The sequence below is a fragment of the Diachasma alloeum genome, unplaced genomic scaffold (assembly GCF_001412515.2).
Source record: "Diachasma alloeum isolate Michigan unplaced genomic scaffold, Dall2.0 Dall_scaffold_00292, whole genome shotgun sequence".
Taxonomy (NCBI): domain Eukaryota; kingdom Metazoa; phylum Arthropoda; class Insecta; order Hymenoptera; family Braconidae; genus Diachasma; species Diachasma alloeum.
The window spans coordinates 92,397-98,552 of NW_021680431.1; the positions used below are offsets into that span (position 1 = coordinate 92,397).

Here is a 6,156-nt window from a genome sequence, read left to right on the forward strand (position 1 = left end):
TTTTTCCNGCTAAGTCGATATTCGTTCATGCATCACTACAATATTACGGTGATTGTGAATCAAAAGAAAAAAAAGCGGTAACCACAATTTATCTGGTGAACATACTTGGGCGTGTCTAAACCATAATTTTCTATATATCCTATTCAATTTATTGGTCAACAATGTTGTCACGTCAGGTCACGTGACGGGAGAAAAGGACGGAGGTACCACTCATGACTGTCTCTCTCAGATCAGGTTGAGGTACGAGTTTCGACTAGATTGATGAGAGTGACGTCTTCCGGAAAATCCATGTCATGAATCAACTATTCAAATTCGGTCTTTTCCGGTTGAATCGTCTTACGGTTAACAACATGGTGCGACGAGGCGATTGTTCGATCGAAGTGTAAAAATGGCATCAGAAGATATTCCTTGGACAGAGAATGAACAAATTGAAAATTTCGAGGCTGAGAATACCATGATTTAATGCCTAAAGGAGGTTAGGCGGTGTTTGAGGTGAATTTGAGAGTGAATTTCTGTGGTTCCCGGTAGCTTAGTCGGTAAGAGTGCCCGGCGCGTATCTGGGAGACCCGGGTTCGATTCCCGGCTGGGTGAAGCGGAAATTTTTTCTCTCTAAATTCTAATTCTCTTAGAATTCTTTAATGCCTAAAGGAGGTTAGGCGGTGTTTGAGGTGAATTTGAGAGTGAATTTCTGTGGTTCCCGGTAGCTTAGTCGGTAAGAGTGCCCGGCGCGTATCTGGGAGACCCGGGTTCGATTCCCGGCTGGGTGAAGCGGAAATTTTTTCTCTCTAAATTCTAATTCTCTTAGAATTTCCATCTAAATATTGGAGTAATTTCCATCTAAATATTTAATTAGCATAGGATTGTCGATTTCTAACCTCCAAAGAAGCATGACGCCACGAGTCTGGCCATATCTCAATGCCTTTTCGTAATTTTTTCCTCTCTCCAAACGATTTCGGTTAGTTCCATGAATAATAAGATTACGCAAAAATAGATAATAAAAAAAATTACAGGGATATCGTCGGTTAAATCGAGTCGACGGAGGCCCTCACCCCTGTCAAAACATACCAAAAATGGATATACAAAATCATCCTCAACAACAGCAAGAGGACTAATATACGTGCTGTTTTCTGGAAGGACAAAGCAGTGGAGTGGAGTTCTGAACTGACACTCTACGAGGTACGAAATATTTTTTATTGTCTCCCTGAAAAAAAATATTGTGAAAAATTGAGCAAAATAATTCATTCCGAGAATCCAATTGTTTCTTGACATAAAATGTCTCCAATTCATCAGTAACCTCTGCAGCATTAGATAACTGTTGTACTTTTTGTTCCACAAATTCCATTAAATCCTACCCCATGCTTTTTTTTATAGTGAAGAAAAAAAAAATTTTTAGTGAAGAAAAAAAAAATTTTTATAGTGAAGAAAAAAAAATATTTTTTTAACCTTCGTCTATTTTTCAGATTGTGGAAATCACCGGCTGCACAGTTGCAAATGTCAAATTTCAATTTGAACGAGACCTTAAAGGGGTCATCGCTCCTCAAGAGCTGCATCTGCAGGATTTCAGTGGGGTCAATGTGTTGGGAAAGTTCGATTTCGCGAATGTGGTCCCACAAGAAGTGCAGTACACAGAGACCTCGATTGAAAAGTGTCTGGAACACGGCCAAGCTCCAATCGATAAAAAAAATCGAAAAAATGATAAAATCTTTTATCGCTGTTCATAGTATTATTTTCAGATAAAATTTTTCTTTTTTTATAATTCAAACTGTTGGGGGATACATAAAGAATGATTTCATCGTCTTCAAGACAATTGGATGGGTTTCAATGGCAAATGGGAATATTGCTGATGGACACTCGTCTTTGCGTCCAGATACGTGGGTCTCAAAGTTTGACAACTCCCGCATTGGAGAAAGGAGTATACGCCACATTTCGTGGTAAAATCAATACGTCTAAGCCAGGATCATCATTTTTGAATGTTGAGGGCATGAACAAAGTGATCGTGGATGAGAGCAAGTCAAAAATGTCATCTGGACAATGGAGATTGTCCTTCCATCAGCCACCGACTCCAAAGTTGGACCGTATTTCCACTAATGGAAAATGATCTTCAAATGACGACAAGGAGAATTCCGATGGAAATGTAGACGAAGAGAAAAAGGTGTTTAATTACTTAATGACCTATGAACTATAACTTACTAATCGACATGTTTTCTTACAAACAATTTTTTTTGTTCTAGCTGAAAAATGATTGAAGGAATGTTTATGGGGAGACTCGGAAAGAACCATTGCATGCATCAGCAAAACCACTCCTTCTATTTTCGTTTTTTATTCACAAGAGTTCGAACTCATCTCTCTTTTATCTTCACTCATGTTTTGTTTTACTAACGCACAATAGCTTTCTCATTTCTCTCAGTTTGCAACTGGGAATTAAATTTTCATTCTTTTTCACCCTTCAATTTTAGTCAAGACAACACTGTCTCTGTAATAATTAGTAAATAATTGTTTTCTTAGCACAATTCCATTCGGAATTTGAGGGAATCACCCTTGGTGAGAGGTATCTAGATTTTTCTATCTGTCGACAAATTGTTACTGACTGATAATCAATTCTAGAGAATCAGTCCTATGATTTTCCCAATAAGGGAAACTTTTTCCACTTTCAATTAGTATTATCATAGTAGATACCAAAATATAAAGCCTAAAAATTCGTACAAAACATAACTTGGTTATTTATTGTTCAAATAATATAGTAAAGTTCAATCAAACGTTGAATAACTAAAAATGTGATTCAAAGAATAGGATCTCGACGTGACAGTATTTCATACTGGGAAAGCCATTGTGTTTATTATTATTAGATTATAGATAAAAAACCTGTTTATATATGATATTTATGTAGGCATAAATCATATATATTATATATAGCAGATATGTAGAAGAACTTTATGTGGTCCAATCGGGATTGATGTGTTTCAGATTCAGTTTCATAATGATTTAAACTTCTTAAGTTCCTTTCATCTGTTCGTTGACGAAAATGTCATTTAATCTGTTTTCCATGCATAAAATGGAAATGATTATTTATTTTGCATACTAATGAATGTCGCAAACTGAAAATACTGAGAATGTGGAAGTCAACTCACGATTTTTAATGTCACAAGAAAGATTGAAAAGCTGATTCATTTATTATGCAAAAGTGAACTGCAAAGCAAAATTGTATCGTTTCTGTCTGTATAATTAATAAATAATCAATACAACAATATCATTTTATTATTTTTTATGAATGAAATTTTCCTTTTCCCACTAATATTACGTTTTTTTCAATGTGAAGAAAATCTTTCACTGAAATAACCTCACATGGAAATACTCTTCATTTCCATGTATTCCTACTTCCGGTTTCGATCGCCGACATCTTGAAAGCATGGGATACAACTGTTATGTCCGGAGATGTTACCTGCGCCGAAGGACAAGAATTAGTCTTTTAGTCTTTAGTCTTTTAGCTAGAATTTATAATTAAATGAAATGGACGACGCTGCTTTTTTATTCTTATCTGAGGTTGGTTTTACTGTTGATGGATATGGATTGGAAATTGAATTAAAAAGAGATTAGATCAACTTTACACATTTATTTGAATTGATTTTGATTCTTCGTACAATTTTAGAGGTTGAAACAATTATTATCTGTGAAACCCTGCAATCATTACTAGAGCTATCTCTTGAATGTTAATAATGGTAATTACTCATTTTGAGTGGTTCTTAATTATATTTCGTGAATTCTTGAGGTAATCAACCACGTTTCTCTGCCAGCGAACGATTGGTACACTATTACAAATACTTAGGTGGAATTCCCGTCTTTCAATTGTTCGGAATTGATGAAGTTAGAATTGAATAAGTCTTGAGTCTTAATTGTTTATAAAAGTTGAGCCACACTCACGATTCACCAAGTTCACCACTAATTTTCTCAGAAGCAAGAAACTGTTCTACTTTCGGTTAAAGGAACTTGTATCCCCGAACACTTGCTAATTTATGTTCCCTACTGCTATTCGAGAACACTCCGAATTTCCGAAGATAAGTTCGAACACTAACAAGAGCCGGACCGATTCCAAAAAATACTTCCGCCAAGAAGTCGTAGTTAATTCGCGAGAGGGTTTTCGTGACTGAGGTTTGATTTTTTGGAGGGGCCTCGCCTTACTTGGGGAAAATGAAAATTTATTTGGAGTGGGGGAGGTGGCGTGATTTCTTTGGTTTTCTGGTTCATCGACCCGGCTCTGTTGTCGAATTTTGCAAGGTTGGGGTCTTTCGTTTTGTAAGTGTTCCCGAGGAGTGCAACGTTGTGCATTCTTTAGAGGTCGATGTCGATTGGCATTGATTTTGAAATAGGGTGATTTGTGCATTGTTGTTGATGTGGAAGTGATTGAAATAATCTGGACATTACAGCCCCCGCGGAGGTAATCTCTCTTTATTTATTTTGGTGAGGTTTTATCGGAAAGAGTGGAATCTCATTATTTGAATCAGTTCCGATTCGCGCGCACTTCTAATTAGCAGGTGTCGGTAAGTGGTGGGTGTGGTTGACCTAATTTATATGTTAATGCGGCCGTCAGGGGCGCTGGTTCACTAGGCCATGTCGACGTCCTGTTATCGGTCATCACTTGTTTGCCATTTTTCTGTCGTTTGGTGCACGTGGGTGGCAACAGGTGGTTGTTGTGATTTTTGTGGTTTTCTTTGTGGTTCGTGGTATGTATTAATGGTGTTAATGGGTTTATCTAGGTTTTGAGTGTGTTTCAATTTGTATAATTGGGTTTTAGATGAGGGGGTCTAAAAGTGAGTGGAAGCGGGTGTTTGGTCGGCAGCCACGTGTCGATCTTTTTCGGTGTGATCGTCTCATGGGGAGGGCTGCTGTTCCTGTGGGGCTTGTGGAGTATGTGGGGAGAGTTCTTGGGGATGATCCCGGCTATCGTGCGTAATCTGGTGTGGTTGATCTGTTGGAAGCAGATGTGTGGTTTTTAATGAATTGAAATATTTTTTGTTTTGTTTTTTCAGGCCGTATGAAAGTTGGAGTGACGGGGAGTAGCTGTGTACGGAAGGGTTGATTTTGAGGGTGAAGATGATGTCAAACTGAATTCTAATCTCGGAATCTAAGGATCTTCTACACTGGTGCTATTCATCGGCGCGGCTTTTTTTGCCCGTTTCCTCAACAGTGGTTCTTTGTCGGGGAATGATTTTAGGGAGTGAGGATCATGTCAAACTGAATTCTAATCTCCGAATTTTAGATTCTCAGGTGTCTGATTTGGCTATTGACTCTCTGAGTTTTTCAGATTTTTGTGACCCTGGTACCCTGTCGGCCGATTATTGGGCCTGTCGGTTTTTGATAGCAGTGTATGTATTGTTATTGATATTTCGACGGCTAAGGTGTTCAAGAGGTGGTAGATTTTATTTGGGCGCAGTAACTTATCATATTTTAAAATGCTACTTGATCATTTGGCTAATTAGTGACCGTTGGGGTACATTATTCTATTTTACTTTCGGAAGGAAGTTTCGGATGGTTAGGTGTAGTCAACGGTGACGAATGATTGCGAGCTGGTCACGTTGTTGCCAGAGGGGCGATGATAGACTTCCGTTGGGGGTAATGCCGGGAATCTTGATGCTGCTGGGGGAAACGTTTCTGGCATTGAGATGGTACTGATCGGCACTTCATAGACCCTCTGGATGCGGGATCTTTGGGTGGATTGCCTTGCAGCTTGTCGCTTCGGTTTTTTGGACTTCCGGCAACAGCAGGCTAGGATGTTGAGGAGAGCGAATCCCTTTTTGTAGGCGCCGTAGCCCACCGCAGTCGTTACCAGTGATAGGATCAGGGTGATGGCCCCATTGGTTGCCGTGAAGATACGGTGGTAGTAGACTTCCTGGTGGTGTGGTCCGATTTTCTCTGCTTCATCAATGGTTTGCTGCAGAGAATTATCGAATAGGTGATCCTTGTCCAGGCTGGGTAAGATGTGTTGTTTCAGTGTTGACATTGGGCTGAGCGGTTTGGGCAGGTCGCTCAGAATTGGTGCCAGTTCTGAAATGTCGATTGTTCTAGGTATACCCAGCATTACTGGAAGTTGATACTCCACCAGTCCTGCGCCTTCGAGGATGGTTGATGAGGTCTCTGCTGTGCAGTTTGGATTGAGATGGA

The 6,156-nt window shown here is 39.1% G+C and overlaps 1 pseudogene; it reads left to right on the forward strand.

The window, feature by feature from the left end:
• The first annotated feature begins 388 nt into the window (after window positions 1–388).
• On the forward strand, window positions 389–4,948 carry LOC107039108 (annotated as a pseudogene).
• Window positions 4,949–6,156: the final 1,208 nt, after the last annotated feature.